This window comes from Schistocerca americana, chromosome 5 (genome assembly GCF_021461395.2).
Source record: "Schistocerca americana isolate TAMUIC-IGC-003095 chromosome 5, iqSchAmer2.1, whole genome shotgun sequence".
Classification (NCBI taxonomy): Eukaryota; Metazoa; Arthropoda; class Insecta; order Orthoptera; family Acrididae; genus Schistocerca; species Schistocerca americana.
In genome coordinates this window covers 434,604,933-434,622,721 of record NC_060123.1, presented here as the reverse complement: position 1 = coordinate 434,622,721, position 17,789 = coordinate 434,604,933, and the positions used below count along the sequence as shown (strand labels likewise).

General features: G+C 44.4%; 2 non-coding genes across 2 annotated transcripts; one reads left to right on the top strand and one right to left on the bottom strand.

The window, feature by feature from the left end:
• Positions 1 to 1,958: 1,958 nt before the first annotated feature.
• Positions 1,959 to 2,033, bottom strand: Trnat-ugu. The gene has a single exon. It is a non-coding gene; the product is annotated as a tRNA-Thr (tRNA).
• A 225-nt stretch (positions 2,034 to 2,258) lies between these two features.
• Positions 2,259 to 2,332, top strand: Trnat-ugu. Its single transcript has one exon. It is a non-coding gene; the product is annotated as a tRNA-Thr (tRNA).
• Positions 2,333 to 17,789: the final 15,457 nt, after the last annotated feature.

Sequence of the window (17,789 nt, the reverse complement as noted above, 5' to 3'; positions counted from 1 at the left end):
GAGGCGACGGTCGAGGGTGACGCCAAGGTACTTAAGTGTGGGAGTGAGGGTGATAGGACGGCTATAGATGGTGAGGCGCTTCAGTCTGGAACCGCGCTGCTACTACGGTCGCAGGTTCGAATCCTGCCTCGAGCATAAATGTGTGTGCTGTCCTTAGGTTAGTCAGGTTGAAGTAGTTCTAAGCCTAGGAGACTGATGACCTCAGATGTTAAGTCCCATAGTGCTCAGAGCCATGTGAACAATGAGTGTGTGGTGTCGATAGTTAAGATGCCAATGCGTAGCTCGGCACTACGAGAGCGGAAGATCTTCGCCGACCACAGCGCCCTCTAGCTGACGCTGTGGAGCTCTACGAGCGCCGCTCAACTTTCGCCCCAAGTTCATCAAGAGCAGATGGTCGAGAACCATCGCTTTAGCTTAGTTTGCTATTGAGGCTTTCTATCTGGACCACGGCTTCGCACCTACGAGCTCACCTGTACCAAGTTATGTATTCAGTGTATAATTCGGGTTGGACTAAAGTAAAACCACTTTTACTTTACTTGCAGTACCGAAAGCTTTACCTCACCTGCTCCTACTCGCTTCCTTCATTCGGCTTATGTTACAGATAACAGGAGCAGACGCACGATACAAAATTCAACTGAAGGCGGTTGACTGAATACGCGGTGCGTATTTTCTTGTTTTTCCATTTATTTGCTGTCAACTCCATCAGGTGGACGAGTTGATTTAACGCGGGTGCGTGCTTTGTATGCTAGTGCAGGAGGTTCAAAGACAGTTTTATGTTTTGTTTTTAATAATGACATGATATATACTGTCAAACGTTTTTAGTGTTGAGGAGAGGTTGTGGATCACCAAATAAGAAATATAGGGCTGTATTTGAAAAGGCACTCTCTGCTGTTCTTATCTGAGGAACGAAAGAAGTTATAAGAAAGACATGCTGATCAATGTCTCCCTATTAGGTAAACAACATTTTTCTTGATGCTTTTATTGTTTTTTTTGGGGGGGGGGGGGGGGGAATGGTCATGATAAATGTGCTACCTTGCATATATACTACTTCAGAAAGTAAGTTACATATCTTGCCCCACGTTAAGACCCTCGTGCAAGGAAAAGTGGCGCGTTGTCAAAAGAGAGTGCATGTTCGGGGCTTCCCGCAGACACAGCTCTCCCGCAGTAGGGAGCAGAGGCTGATAACGGCGTACGAGTGAAATCGCACTGCAACTGGAAACGCACTCAAAAAGTCGAAGTAAGCGGAGCAGTACGATTCTTGTGTACAAAACGTCTAAACTGCACAAAGATTCACTATGAAATTTTGGCGATATGTGGATCAAATGCACTGTCGTGCCCAACGTTAGTGAAATGGTGTCGACAGTTTTAATCTGCCAGGAAGTTTCATATCAGCGCACACTCCGCTGCAGAGTGAAAATCTCATTCTGGAAACATCCCCAAGGCTGCGGCTAAGCCATGTCTCCTTTCTTTCAGGAGTGCTAGTTCTGCAAGGTTCGCAGAAGAGCTTTTGTAAAGTTTGGAAGGTAGGAGACGAGGTACTGGCAGAAGTAAAGCTGTGAGTACCGGGCGTGAGTCGTGCTTCGGTAGCTCAGTTGGTAGAGCACTTGCCCGCGAAAGGCAAAGGTCCCGAGTTCGAGTCTCGGTCGGGCACACAGTTTTAATCTGCCAGGAAGTTTCAGTTTTACGAAGGCCGCACAGAAAGTGCCCGATGCTGATCAGTGAGTTCAGATCCGGCACCACATGACTTCAATCTTTCGGCGAGCTGAAGGAACGTCTGGGGGAAAGAGGTTTTCCGAAGATGAGGATGTTCAGACAGCGGTTAGTTAAATGGTATATGAAGATAGTAACTGTTCTCGAAAGAACAGATACCATTGATGACCGTGTAGATTCTCTAGAATAAATGATAATTAATTGAAGCCCTCAGCTGCCGATAGGTGTTGTTGATATACCTCGATGTGTGTCCCGACCGGGACTCGAACCCGGGACCTCCTGCTTACATGGCAGACGCTCTATCCATCTGAGCCACCGAGGACACAGATGAATAGCGCGACTGCAGAGACTTATCCCTCGCACGCTTCCCGTGAGACCCACATTCCCAACTGTCCACAATGCTACATAATTATGTAATGTACCTAATAGATGGGCAAGTATCTATTAGGTACATTACATAATTATGCAGAATTGTGGGCAGTTGGGAATGTGGGTCTCACGGGAAGCGTGCGAGGGATAAGTCTCTGCAGTCGCGCTATTCATCTGTGTCCTCGGTGGCTCAGATGGATAGAGCGTCTGCCATGTAAGCAGGAGGTCCCGGGTTCGAGTCCCGGTCGGGGCACACATTTTCAGCTGTCCCCATCGAGGTACATCAACAACACCTGTCGGCAGCTGAGGTTTTCAATTAATCACCATTTAAATGGCTTTGTGACAAGGAACGGATTTCTACGTGAGGCGTTCAGTAAGCAATACAACACATTTTTTTCTCTGCCTATTTCGGTTCAAAAAAATGTGGAGTTTGTTGTAGGAGATTGTGGTTCAAATGGCTCTGAGGTCATCAGTCCCCTAGAACTTAGAACTACTTAAACCTAACGACATCACACACGTCCATTCCCGAGGCAGGATTCCAGTCTGCGACCATAGCAGTCGCGCAGTTCCGAACTCAAGCGCCTACAACCGCTTGGCCACACGGCCAGCCTAGGAGATCGTGGAATATTCCTACTTCACCCCCTATAGTTCAATGAAGTTGCGGTAGATGGGGGTGCTCTACGTATCCTACAAAATGGCTTCTGTAGCGGGGGTGCGTCCCAAGCAGAGGGCTGGGACTGACAAGGGGAGGCCACGGATTTGGGATCACAGGTTTCAAAAAAATGGTTCAAATGGCTCTGAGCACTATGGGACTTAACGTCTGAGGTCATCAGTCCCCTAGAACTTAGGGCTACTTAAACCCAACTAACCTAAGGACGTCACACACATCCATACCCGAGGCAGGATTCGAACCTGCGACCGTAGCGGTCGCGCGGATGCAGACTGAAGCGCCTAGAGCCGCTCGGCCACACCGGCCGGCGATCACAGGTTTACTTTAAGCTTTGTACACCTTTGATAGGCCATTAAAACAATACAATGTGCCAGAAGTGCGTTACTCTGGTAATTTCGAGAAAATCGCAAGAGGAGTTTTTCACGTCTCTTTTGTGGTTCATGAATCTGTGCGTAGCTACTCTCCGTTAAAGTTCATGGTTGTGAAGGGTTGGATCAACGACGAAACTGAACACGTGTCTTGTGACGCCCGCCCCAAGAAAATGCAACGAACAAAAACGAACAAAATGATACTTTAAAAAGAATGTCGTTAGCGTTTGAGATTCCTAAGACGATGAAGATGATGATATTTGATTTGTGGGGCGTTCAATTGCGAAGTTATCAGCGCCCGTAAGATTCCCAACCTTTGCTCAGTCCTATCGCGCCACTTCACGAATGATGCTGAAATGATGAGGACAACACAAACACCCAGTCATCTCGAGGCAGGTGAAAAATTCCTGGCCCCGCCGGGAATCGAATCCGGGACCCCGTGCTCGCGAAGCGAGAACGCGACCGCGAGACCACGAACTGCGGACATCCTAAGACGAACGTGGATGGGACGACTGTTAGACTCCCGCTCAAACACAATTTTTAATGTATATTTTTTTCATCACTTGTCATATTATTTAATTTATATGACATTTGAGAGGTAATATAATTAAAAAACCACGAATATTTGCATGAAGGTTTAGTGAATTCATGTTATTTGACTACTTCTATTTCAATTAAATTTAATTGTTAGAACAAATATATTTATTACCATCGACAAGTAAACAAAGAAACGTGTAGAGTTCCCTGAAAATATTTGCCTGTCGCGATTTACGAAAACCCTTATCCATACAATTTTGCACCTCGAAGCTTCGAGCTGCAGACACAGAGGCAGGCCCGATTTGGCAGTTAACCTGCGTAGCGTTGAGACGTTGCTAACGTGGTAAGAACAAATGGTGTAGACACAAATTTTTTGAATATCACAGAATTTACAATTGTACTGCCAAAATTAAGGTGACTCCGTGTTCTTCGACTACTGCCGATAAGGAATGTCATGACGATTCGAACCGTCGCCTCGTCTACGGACCTCTTAAAAAGAGCGAACACTAACCACTTTTTTGTCACTTTTTGTTCGTTATTGTTCGTTGTATATGTTCGGGGCGGACGTCCCACGACACCTGTTAAAGTCAATCGTTGATCCGTTCACTCAGTTTTTTTTTATTATTATTACAGAGGACAGCTAACCCTCTGACGGAACACACTTTTTTTGTCTTTAATCATTTTGTTCGCTTTTGTTCGTTCTGTTTGTTCGGGGCGAGCGTCCCATGACGCTTGTTCAACTTCATCAAAGATCCATTAACCCAGCTTTTTATTACAGAGGGGAGTTAACCCTCTGACCGATCACGCTGAGCTACCGTGCCGGCCCCACTTGACCGGACTTACTTCTTACGGCCAGTACCTTCGCACAGATACCTCAGTTTCGTAATAGACGTGTAAAACTTCTCTTGCGGTTTTGCTACTGAAGTGCACCTTACTGCTTGCACATTATGTTGTTTTTATGACCTAAGGTGAACAAAGTTTGAAATAAATCCGTGATCCCAATGTTGTGGCCACTCTTTGTGAGTTTATTTTGACGGGAAACCAGAGCATCGCAGTTATTCATAGTTGCTTGCAGAATGTCTGCGCAGACCTGACACTGAGCAAAAACGGCGAGTGAAATGATAATTAAATCAAGACCCTAAGATGTCAACAGGTGCTGATATACATCAACGGGGACAGCTGAAAATGTGTGCCCCGACCGGGACTCGAACCCGGGATCTCCTGCTTACATGGCAGACGCTCTATCCATCTTTTTTTATATTAATCTCATTTTGTTCGTTGTATCTGCTCGGGGCGGACATCGCAAGAGATCCGTTTCAGTTCGTCGTTAATCCATTAACTCAGTTTTTTATTACAGCTAACCAGCTAACCCTCTGACCGAACACGCTGAACCACCGAGGGCACAGAGGATAGTGCGACTGCAGGGATTTATCCCTTCCACGCTCCCCGTGAGACCCACATTCCCAAATTAATGTCCACACACTACATTCGTACTGCCCCTGCCCATTACACTCATTACTCGCGGCAGCAAATCTTACCGAGTCCCGTAAGAGTTCGGGCAATGCGTGTGCATCCAGCACGGAAGAAGGAGGTCAATGGCCGGTTAGCCGTAACTACGAGGTGCATTCAAGTTCTAAGGCCTCCGATTTTTTTTTCTCCGGACTGGAAAGAGGTAGAAACATGCGGATTGTTTTAAAATGAGGCCGCGTTCATTGTCAATACGTCCCAGAGATGGCAGCACCGTACGGCAGATGGAATTTTACCGCCAGCGGCGAGAATGAGACGTTTTCCTTACTTGAGCAGCGTGCAATCATTCGTTTTCTGAATTTGCGTGATGTGAAACCAATTGAAATTCATCGACAGTTGAAGGAGACATGTGGTGATGGAGTTATGGATTTGTCGAAAGTGCGTTCGTGGGTGCGACAGTTTAATGAAGGCAGAACATCGTGTGACAACAAACCGAAACAACCTCGGGATCGCACAAGCCGGTCTGACGACATGATCGAGAAAGTGGAGAGAATTGTTTTGGGGGATCGCCGAATGACTGTTGAATAGATCGCTTCCAGAGTTGGCATTTCTGTGGGTTCTGTGCACACAGTCCTGCATGACGACCTGAAAATGCGAAAAGTGTCATCCAGGTGGGTGCAACGAATGCTGACGGACGACCACACGGCTGCCCGTGTGGCATGTTGCCAAGCAGTGTTGACCTGCAACGACAGCATGAATGGGACTTTCTTTTCATCGTTTGTGACAATGGATGAGACGTGGATGCCATTTTTCAATCCAGAAACAAAGCGCCAGTCAGCTCAATGGAAGCACACAGATTCACCGCCACCAAAAAAATTTCGGGTAACCGCCAGTGCTGAAAAAATGATGGTGTCCATGCTCTGGGACAGCGAGGGCGTAATCCTTACCCATTGCGTTCCAAAGGGCACTACGGTAACAGGTGCATCCTATGAAAATGTTTTGAAGGACAAATTCCTTCCTGCACTACAACAAAAACGTCCGGGAAGGGCTGCGCGTGAGCTGTTTCACCAAGACTACGCACCCGCACATCGAGCTAACGGTACGCAACAGTTTCTTCGTGATAACAACTTTGAAGTGATTCCTTATGCTCCCTACTCACCTGACCTGGCTCCTAGTGACTTTTGGCTTTTTCCAACAATGAAAGACACTCTCCGTGGCCGCACATTCACCAGCCGTGCTGCTATTGCCCCAGCGATTTTCCAGTGGTCAAAACAGACTCCTAAAGAAGCCTTCTCCGCTGCTATGGAATCATGGCGTCAGCGTTGTGAAAAATGTGTACATCTGCACGGTGATTACGTCGAGAAGTAACGCCAGTTTCATCGATTTCGGGTGAGTAATTAATTAGAAAAAAATCGGAGGCCTTAGAACTTGAATGCACCTCGTATATGAAGATGGTATCTGTTCTTTCAGACATGTCCGAAAGAATAGACACCATCTCCATAAAACGGTGAATCGTTCGGCGAACCGTCTCATCATCGCAATAAGGTCGCGCAAACCTGTCGATCTCCCTCCTGGCGGCCGGTCGCACACAGGTGTAAGCCCTCAGGAAATCAAAGAAATGATCCAGCGTGTTCGTTGCCACAAAAATGCAAACAAACCCATCCTTCTCCATGACAACGTAAGGCCTTACACAAGTCTGTGCACCCGAGAGGAGCTCACGAATCGTCAGCGGACTCTTCTTTATCCACGCCACAGCTCGGATCTCGCGCCTCCAGACTTCCAGCTGCTTGGCACAATGAAGGATGCACTCCGCGGGAAGCAGTACGTGGATGACGTTGGAGGCCAGTGACACAGCAGGATGTTGGCGCCGACGTCGGCTGGCAGAGTAATACCATGAGAACATACAGGACCTCCCATTAAGGTGGAGTAAGGCCGTGGTATAGAACGGAGATTATGTGGAAAAATAGGATTTTGCAGTCAAATGAGTTGGGAAGAGTATCGTTTATTTAAAACCTAAATAAAACCGACCTGATTTCAGAAAAAAAACCGAGTTGCATTACTTGTTGTGTGCCCCTCGTGTCACAGGGGAAGTGAACGACTGTTACAACGATCCAACCATTACTAACTGAGACTTTGTATCCTACAGAAAACTGGTGCATATATCTGTATCACTTTGAAGAGTAGTGGAGTATTCAAAAATAGTTATTTATCATGCCATAATAATGTATAAAACTTTCTGAAATCACGTTGAGAATTGTGGTGCGTATTTATTCAAAGCACGTTATAGATAAAGTATGTAGCAATAACGATTTGCTAAGTTATAGTCGACTAACTTACATTCTCCGTGGATGAGTAGCATTTCTACCTTCTCTTCGTTGTGTATTGTATTCACACAAACTTGAAGACCGCTGACTGAGTGAGTGGTGTGCATTTTGCTTGTGTTTCCATCTCTTTACTGTCAACTGCAGGAAGTGAGAGGTTATGTTACCATGGATGCTTGCACTATGAGCTGGTGCGGAGAGTCATTGTCAGTTTTGAGTTACATATGTAATGTTTTTCAATCTGCATATTGAGCAAGCAGTAAAGGAAACAAAAGAAAAATTCGAAGTAGGAATTACAATCCATGGAGAAGAAATAAAAACTTTGAGGTTCGCCGATGACATTATAATTCTGTCAGAAAAAGCAAAGGACCTGGAAGAGCAGTTGAACGGAATGGACAGTGTCTTGAAAGGAGGATATAAGATGAACATCAACAAAAGCAAAACGAGGATAATAGAATGTCGTCGAATTAAATCGGGGTGATGCTGAGGGTATTAGATTAGGAAATGGGACGCTCAAAGTAGTAAATGAGTTTTGCTATTTGGGGAGCAAACGAACTGATGATGGTCGAAGCAGAGAGGATATAAAATGTAGACTGGCAATGGCAAGGAATGCGTTTCTGAAGAAGAGAAATTTGTTAACATCGAGTATAGACTTAAGTGTCAGGAAGTCGTTTCTGAAAATGTTTGAATGAAGTGTAGCCATGTATGGAAGTGAAACGTGGACGATAAATAGTTTAGACAAGAAAAGAATAGAAGCCTCCGAAATATGGTGCTATAGAAGAAAGCTGAAGATTAGATGGGTAGACCACATAACTAACGAGGAATTATTCAATAGAATTGGGGAGAAGAGGAGCTTGTGGCACAACTTGACAAGAAGAAGGGACCGGTTGGTAGGACATGTTCTGAGGCATAAAGGGATCACAAATTTAGCATTGGAGGGCAGCGTGGAGGGTAAAAATCCCAGAGGGAGACCAAGAAATGAATACACTAAGCAGATTCAGAAGAATGTAGGTTGAAGTAAGTACTGGGAGATGAAGAAGCTTGCACAGGATACAGTAGCATGGAGAGCTGCATCAAACCATCTGGACTGAAGACCACAACAACAACACGTAATGTTTACGTGAATGGTGCACTGTGTCGCGTTTCTGAACAGTTGATAAGGAGAGGAAGCGGATTACCGAATCCAAAAAAACAAGGTGTCAAGTAAACAAGACGTGTTGCTGTTCACATCTTCACAACGAACAAAGTTTTAAGAAAGTCAATCATTCTGGTTAATCTCCCCCTGGTACCTAAACGCCCTGCATACTGACTCTCCTATACTGATCCTCATTCCAGAATCTCTTTCCACTTTTACCACTCTGTCGATCAAAATTTAAAACGATGCTTCATAATCTACGTACGTAACTACTGACTTCGCTGCGGCCAAGCAATTGAGAAGATTTTTTGTGACACCATTTGTTTCATCTGCAATCTAAATCATTGTTCAACTGGTTACGAAATTTGACTGCATGTTGACACTGTAGTCTCGCACCACCAGGGGACAGACGAGAAATTTCTGCGGACTTCCAATCCGCGCCATGAAACAGAGAGGAAACATGGGAGTGAAAAATTTGCTAAGGGGTAGACTGATCTCTTGTATTCCCATTTTATTAAGCAGGGCTTTTGTCGCTGTCTTGGTAATCAACGTCCCCTTTGTTCAATACACTATCGGCCTTCAATGCTGGAAAGTATTTCTTGTTGGGTTGAACTCTCTAGAGCCCGTTGATGTTTCTTTCATGCCATTGCACCATGAGATCAAATTACAGGTGATGGTGGCCATTTTAACGTTCACAAGAAGCTGAGGAGTAAGGACTGTGCGAGACCTTTCTGACTTTAGCATTTGAGAACGACAGACGTAAAATCAATTCCCCATTCGTCGGACTCGCAGTCAAGACTTCAGAAAAGTTCATTTTGTTCCATCCAATGACATGAAAATTCGCTCTCTCTTTTCCGGGGTATTGGGTAAACTTGCCACGTAAGCTGAACTGAAGGTCAGAGTGTGATTCAGTTCATACGAATGATGCGGACATCTGCAAAGATCAAGCGATTCCACAGAATTCTGCCTGCGCAAATTCCGGATAGCTACCTGCGTCACGTAAGTTTCATTCTGAGAAAGGAATTGTGTCCGTATCGTTTACCGGACATGTTTCAGATTCAGTTTCTCTAAGAAGGAAACTGATCTGCAATTTACGGAGAATTCTGCAGGCGGAAGAGTCCTGCACAAAAAAAGCAGTGGAATGTGACCGAGAGACCATTTCATTCGTGGAAGTTCCACTTCAACGAATACAGTTAGAAATGAGAGCTTACTCCCTTGACTTTCTTGCGTATCTAGTGGACAACCGCTAGATATGTGATTTGAGGAGCAATTAATATTTATACTAGTAATAGCAGCGGTCAAGCATCATACCGCTGTCCGTAAATAGCGTCACTGAGAACAACAGATTTTCTCTTAATAATGCCCCGACCATATGACCTGCAAATTCTGGCCTGTAATTTTACTTTTAACAGAATCATTACTGTGACGAACTATCCCCGAGATACAGCCTCTTATAACATCACTGCCATACTGACTCAGCTCTAACCAAATCACTGTGCAAAATATCAACTCCGGGGTTTCGTCATAGTATAGTTTCCATGTCGCAATTGCGTGACTAAGGAACACCTGATTGCATGGCGGGAAGAAAATGACTGCTGACTAGAACTGACAAGGACCACCATTTTAGAGCATTAATTTCACCTATATCCCTAAAATAATTTATTTTGTAATTATTTACTTGTACCCCATAGGCATAATTGTTAGTTAACATTTCAGTTCAACTTCACAACTAGCATGTGTACTACGGTACCGTAATATCGAAGTCTACAGTGAACAACACGTGTTTGGTTTGGGATGTCCTCCATACTATACGTGCTCTATTAAGCTACTAATTCAAATTCACATTCTCATAATGTTCATACTCGTGCAGCGAATCAATCTTAACTCTACCTTAGTATCTTGCATCACAAAGCTCGTCTCAAGACACATTAAATCAACATAAATTTATCATAAATATTTAATTTACTGCTATGAATCTCTCCAAAATATTGAATTATACATATCTACTGTTTACCTCTCAATTAATTTTAATAACAATACACAGGTCACTTGCGTAACTATTTACTGATCATGGCAACTTATTTATGCACCGTATCCCATGCTGCTACTCTCTATGCATTTCGTTGCACTCACTATTATGTACTATGATCAAACGTGCTCCACACGCTCAGTATTTCACACACGATATTTTTCCTGAGAAAGATACTTTTAATCTCTGGAACGACCAGACACATTCCCCGGTGCAATGTGGCTGCTTGTGGCACTGCTGGATAGATGACTAATGTACTCACCCTTTTTTTGCTCAGAGAGTACAAAATCAAAAGCTTCACAAGATATTACTTTTCTGAATTAGCTTTGTCACATGAAGCATCCTACACAAAGAATTACCATGGGTATTGTCCGTGTTGAACCCACTACGTGCGTGACGAAGATAAAGCCCATCTTTAATGTCACTGTATCTACTAAAATTTAATTCGCTGAAATTTATATGTAAAATTAATTTCGCATGCAAATATATAAAAATCACACACGGAGTTCTGAAACTGAGTATGGTTCAGGCTCTAATGGTCTGCTTTTTCTATACAGCTCACTTTAACAAAGGCTGTACCTAAATTTATTCAGACTTGGAAAAATGTGTGTGAAATCTTATGGGACTTAACTGCTAAGGTCATCAGTCCCTAAGCTTACACACTACTTAACCTAAATTATCCTAAGGACAAACACACACACACACACACACACACACACACACACACACACACACACACACACACACACACACACACATGCCCGAGGGAGGACTCGAACCTCCGCCGGGACCAGCCGCACAGTCCATGACTGCAGAGCCTTAGACCGCTGGGCTAATCCCGCGCGGCTTTCAGACTTGGAGAAGTGCTTGACCTAATCAAAAATCTTCACATGGATTTCATACAAAATCTTAGCTTACAAACTAACAAGCGATATTTTATTAACCTACATTCAAAATAGACAGTTACATTATTTTCTAATCACCTCCAAAAAGGCCAGGCTGTTGGTCTGAAACAAAGAATCCTATCATTCCCAGATTTAGCTGCCTAAAGTTGCAGCAATCTCCTGAAACTCTTCCCTCCCTCCCCCCCCCCCCCCAACGTGTATGTCATAGTTGTTGTCCTGAAAATAAAAAATATTATTTCTAATTATAGACTTAAGTACTTCACATTCATACGAGTTTGCACAGAGATATACGTGGTACACACTAAAGTCAACCAACCGTTCAGATACGGAACCAGCGCCAGAGTGGCGGCATAAGGCTGCCCGCAATCGTAAATAAATCATAAAACAGTACAAATGAGGACATAAAGGGATAGAATGTGGACATTCAAATCAAAGATCCCACATAGTCATTTTATTTATTTGTGGTAAGGTTTTATGGGACGAAACTGCTGGGGTCATCGGTCCCTAAGCTTACACACTACTTAATCTAACTTACGCTAAGGCCAACACAGACACCCATGCCCGCGTGAGGACTCGAACCTCCGATGTGGGGAGCCGCGCGAACCGTGACCAGGCGCGTTAAGACATCGCGGCTATCCTGTCGGACCTCCTTGTTCCCCGTGTAGTTCAGCAGTTCGACGTGGCATGAACTTAACAAAACGTCTGAAGACCCCTGCAGAAATAATAAGCCACACTGCCTCTATAGCTGCCCAAAATTGGGAAAGTTTTTGCCAGTGAAAGATTTTGTGGACGAACTAACCTCTCGATTATGTCGCATAAATGTTCGATGGGATTCGTGTCGGGCGATCGCGTTGACCAAATCACTCACCCGAATTTTCTAGAATATTCTTCAAACCAATCACGAGCTATTGTGGCCTGGTGACATGGCACATCCATAAAAGTTCATCGTTGTTTGGAAACATGAAGCCCATGAATAGTCTCCGGTAGCCAGACGTAAGCATTTCCAGTCAGTGAGCGGTTCAATTGGACCGGAGAACGCAATTCATTCCGTGTAAACGCAGCCCACACCACTGTGGAGCCACCACCAGCTTTCACAGTGACTTGTTGACAACTTGTTCAATAAATGGTTCAAATGGCTCTGAGCATTATGGGACTTAACTACTGAGGTCACCAGTCCCATGGACTCAGAACTACTTAAACCTAACTAACCTAGGGACATCACACACATCCATGCCCGAGGCAGGATTCGAACCTGCGACCGTAGCGGTCGCGCAGTTCCAGACTGTAGCGCCTAGAACCGCTCGGCCACCCCGGCCGGCTGACAACTTGTTGATGTTACGCGGTGTTCCTAGTTCGCCGTCTATCGCACTACGTAGCACTTTTCATTTCTGAGCATATTGCGAGCACGTAAAGATGCCTAGAAACTAGTTTCGCCGGGTAATTGTGAAGTCTCGCTGAGAGGCTTTGCCTGACTTATTTTGCCTACATACCGTAACTGTTATGTGTTTCCTTCTTCATGACCTCGGCCGCACACTGCAGGTGCAACGAAGACAGTTCTGCAGCGTTTTCGATGCGAAACGTTTGGTCACACAACATACAACCCGGACTTGGCTTCAACAAGCTGCAGACAGGCGTGGGGAATTCGCGGAAATCACAGAAGTTGCCATCTATGACAAGGATGTTGGAAGTTTGGTGCAACACTACGTTAAATGTCTACGTCAGAGCGGCGACGTGCAGAGAAGTACCTGGAAGGTGTAGCTGAATGTTGCAAATAAAACATTTTTGATTTTCAGTGTGGTTTCCATTTCACTACTGCTCGGAAATTGAAAAAGAATAGCCCTCATATATCTGAGTGTAGGTTAGGCCAGTGCCGTCTTCCTAAAGAAACCAAACTCGAGAGAGTAGTGCAATCAATATCAGAGCATAGTTCTAGTGGCCGGAGTACTAATCTAGTGGATCTCACAAAAAAAAGACGAAGGCAAACGAGAGGGGTGCTACTAGGATTGTAATAGACTGCATAATCCACACGTATGGGAAACGTGACTATAAGTTCTCGTGAGACATCATTGGATAAGCTCAGAGAATCGGTATTCGAGGTAGAATGTTCAGCACTTCTGTTACTTGTTCACTTTATGTAAATGTAAATGTCGTGTGACTAGGGCCTCCCATCGAGTAGACCGTTCGCCGGGGGCAAGTCTTGCGATTTGACGCCACTTCGGTGACTTGCGCGTCGATGGGGATGAAATGATGATGATTAGAAAAACACAACACCAGTCCCTGAGCGGAGAAAAATCTACGTCTCAGCCGGGGATCGAACCCGGGTCCGTAGGATTGACATTCTGTCGCGCTGACCACTTTTTTTTTTTTTTTTTTTTTTTTTTTTTTAAATCTCATTTTGTTCGTTTTTGTTCGTTGCATCTGCTCGGGGCGGACATCGTAAGACATCCGTTGAAGTTCGTTGTTGATCGATTAGCTCAGTTTTTTTATTACAGAGGGCTGCTAACCCTCTGACCGAACACACTGAGCTACCGTGCCGGCTATCACTCAGCTACCGGGGCGGACAGTTCACTTTATAATGAGTTACGGCGCAGTAACTGCAGGAAGTAACTGTTTCAAATGGTCCCGGCCGGCGATGAAAGCTTTTTCGACGCAGCAAACCTAGTCAAAAAATAGTTAGCAGACGACAACGTGTTCGGCGCGTCTACACATAACCAAAATCTGACGTAACACACAGAGTCAGAGATCACTAAAATGTTATATGTAATTGAATTTGAATTTGTTCAAATTTTTTGATATGTTCAGTGAAGATATTCTTCAGACACATCGTTGAACGCTAAGGTTGGTAGTGACTGGAAACTAGTGAGTATCGGTCCGAAGTCATACATCTTCTACCGAAACAGCTAATTCCGTCAGCCTCCGCACCGTAGCTTTTAATAAAGTGAACAAGTACTAGAGTGTTTTGCTTGCTGAGAAAGTTTACTCAACAGGTAAAACACCCTGGAAGACCACTTGCAACAGTGACCGAAACACAGGAGAATTTTGTATACTGACAGTACGGTTATGTACCCTGAACAGCTTTATGGACAATTAGTATCCCTTCCATCGTACACCTTGGGCAGATAAGTATGACGAAGGAGAGATTAGAGATAGTGTTTTTTTTTGCTCTCTCCATACGCGAATGGAACAACACAATGAGTCACTACAGTTGGTGCAAAAGACCCTCCGCCATGGAATTTATAGTGGCTTTCGGATTATAAATGTGAGTGTAAATGTAACCGTGCTTTTAGCTTCAACATTTACAGTTTTTTCAAACGTTATCCGTTTTTCAAATACTCCTAGACGTTCTGCGGAATTTACTAGACTGTACCACTCCACGGTCTTTATTTATGCAGCTCATATTTACATAACTTTATCGGTTTCAGAATTGTGTAACTTCGTCTTCAGACGTCAGGAAAGCTGACCAAATGAATCGATCATGGATTACATCAAACAAGTCAGATCACTTACCTAAAATTTTTGTATGTTCATCCTTGCTACTGACGGTCTGTGGGACTTCGTGAGTTGACTTACATAATAAAATAAAACACCTGCAGACATCGGTTGAGTTTGATATTGTTTTATTACACTGCAACCAGTCTGTGACTCTGTACACCATCTTCATGCCTTAACTGACGCTGAGGGGTGAAGTCCGGTCGTATACACGACCCCGTTAGTGGCCAACATCTATGAACTGATGGGATCGTGTACAGGGCTGGATTCAGTTAAAGCATGAAGATACTGTGCAGAGTCACCTAAATCGGTTGCAATATAGTAAAGTAATATCAAAACGATGGCAGTAGGTGTTTCATTTTATCACGCTACACATAAAACACCCTTTGTGCAATCGACTTCCGTAGCAAGTAATTCAATAAGACATTACTGATAATGATACACAAAAGACTATATCTCAGTTTCTGTACTCCGTTGGCGATTGATCTGGATAGCCACATGGACGACTGAGGCTGGAGTTCTATACTCCTAAATCGGCCACGTAATGTAAATACGGGCATCATAAACAAAGACAGCTGACTGGAAAGTGTTGTGCTGCCGACGCAGCTGTTGTTGGTCCTACACTCCCATGCAGTAGTTTGACGTGGGTGTGATCCCCACTCATTTGTTTTCATAAAATTATCTGATATCACCTGAAGTGAAGCTGTAAGTTTCGAAATCGGTCGTGGAAAAATTAAGTAAATTACTGGCAACTGAAGCGGATTTTTATTGTATAAATACTTTCTTCAGCTATCTTCGAAGTTAAATCGATTCCCTCCTACATTTTTTCCGAACCCAAACTGATCTCCCCATAGGTCGCCTTCTTCCTGTTGTAGAAGAAGGAATTGAGAGAATCGGTATGATTACTACAGAAATGAAAGTGCACGGAAAATGTGTTAGGAAACGTACAAAGTTGCTGGCTGTGAGTAAAACCTAAAAAATGACTCTCAAGTCTGCGGGGAAGAGGAATCATTCTTCCCGCACTCCATTTGTCACTGGATTAGGGTAAGGGAGCAATGATAGTAGTACTAGAAATACCCAATTACAGATTTAGAAGTAGCTCATGAGGCAGAGATTAAATAAAGTAGGGTGAGTGTTCGGCGATGATGTGGCATTAGGATCGGTGGAAGCCACATAAGTGTCTCCAGAGGGTCCTGACCACAAGTCTGCCGGAAGTATCGGATGACGACTGCACGTTTTGGCCTCCCCATGGGATGCTTAAAGAGCAACAGTGTACCCAGTTCACAAGCGGAAGAAGCCCGCAGATGTCCGTCGGCCACCACAAGCGACTTAGGAGCGATGTACGTGAAATTAAACCCACAAGATTACTGAGAAGCAACAAAAGTAACCTTGTTTTATCTTCCGCAAATACTGTCAGATAATTTGATCTAACGTTATAAATGGCGTTAACTTTTTATACGAGAAAAACTGTGGGAGTTTTCGCGGGCCATCAAAACATACATTTTTCTTCTGTGTCATAATTACATGCGAGCATTTTGTAATCTGGTAGAGGGTGTAATCGCTCTCAGCACTCGTGGAGTTCAGCGTGACACGGGGGCAAATCAGACGAATGTAAGAAACGTCCCTCACGAGCTGTTGTTGATACATTTCATGTAACAGCGTGGGTACAGCCTGGAACCACGTGATTGTCCACTCAGATCCACAAGCCATACTCGCGCCCATGAGTTGCGGTACTACAGCCCGCTCTGTTACTCCATGAGGTCCACAGCGCAGTGGACAACGGTGCTCAGACAAATGCCGTGTTCCTTGATTTCAGTCAGGCATTTGAAACCGTCCCGCACTACCGTTTAACGAAACAAATACGAGCTTACGGGGTATCGGAGCAGACTTGCGGTTGGATTCAAGACTTTCTTGCAGATAGAACTCAACACGTCGCTCTTAGCGGAACTAAATCGACAGATTTACGTAATATCCGGAGTACCACAGGGAAGTGGGATAGGACCGTTGCTGTTTACAATATATATAAACCATCTAGTAGAAAGCGTCGGATGCTCTTTGAGACTATTCGCAGATTATGTAGTTGTCTGTACCAAAGTAGCAACGCCAGAAGACAGTATGAATTTGCAGAAAGACCTGCACAGAATTTATGAATGGTGTAGGCTCTGGCGTTTAACCCCTGAACGTAAATAAATGTAACATATTGCCCATACATAGGAAAAGAAATCCGCTACTGTATAGCTGCACTATTGATGACACATAGCTGCAGACAGCGTCTGCCGTAAAATATCTAGGCGTAACTATCCAGAGCGACTTTAAGTGGAATGACCACATAAAACAGATAGTGGGAAAAGCAGATACCAGACTCAGATTCGTCGGAAAAATCTTAAGGAAATGTAACTCGTCCACGAAAGAAGTGGCTTATAAGGCGCTTGTTCGCCCGATTCTTGAGTATTGTTCATCTATCTGGGATCCCTATCAGGTGGGTTTGATAGAGGAGACAGAGAAGATCCGCGTTTCTTCACGGGATCGTTTATCTGGCGAGAGAGCGTTACGGAGGTGCTAACAAACACCACTGGCAGACGTTACAAGAGAGACGTTATGCTTCACGCAGATATTTGCTATTGAAATTTCGGGACAGCACTTTTCAGGAGGAGTCAGACAACATATTGCTCCTACCCACATACATTTCGCGTATTGACCACGTGGAGGAAATTCGAGAAATTAGAGCCAATTCAGGGGGTTTACCGACAATCATTCTTTCCACGCACTATTCAAAAGTGGAACAGGGT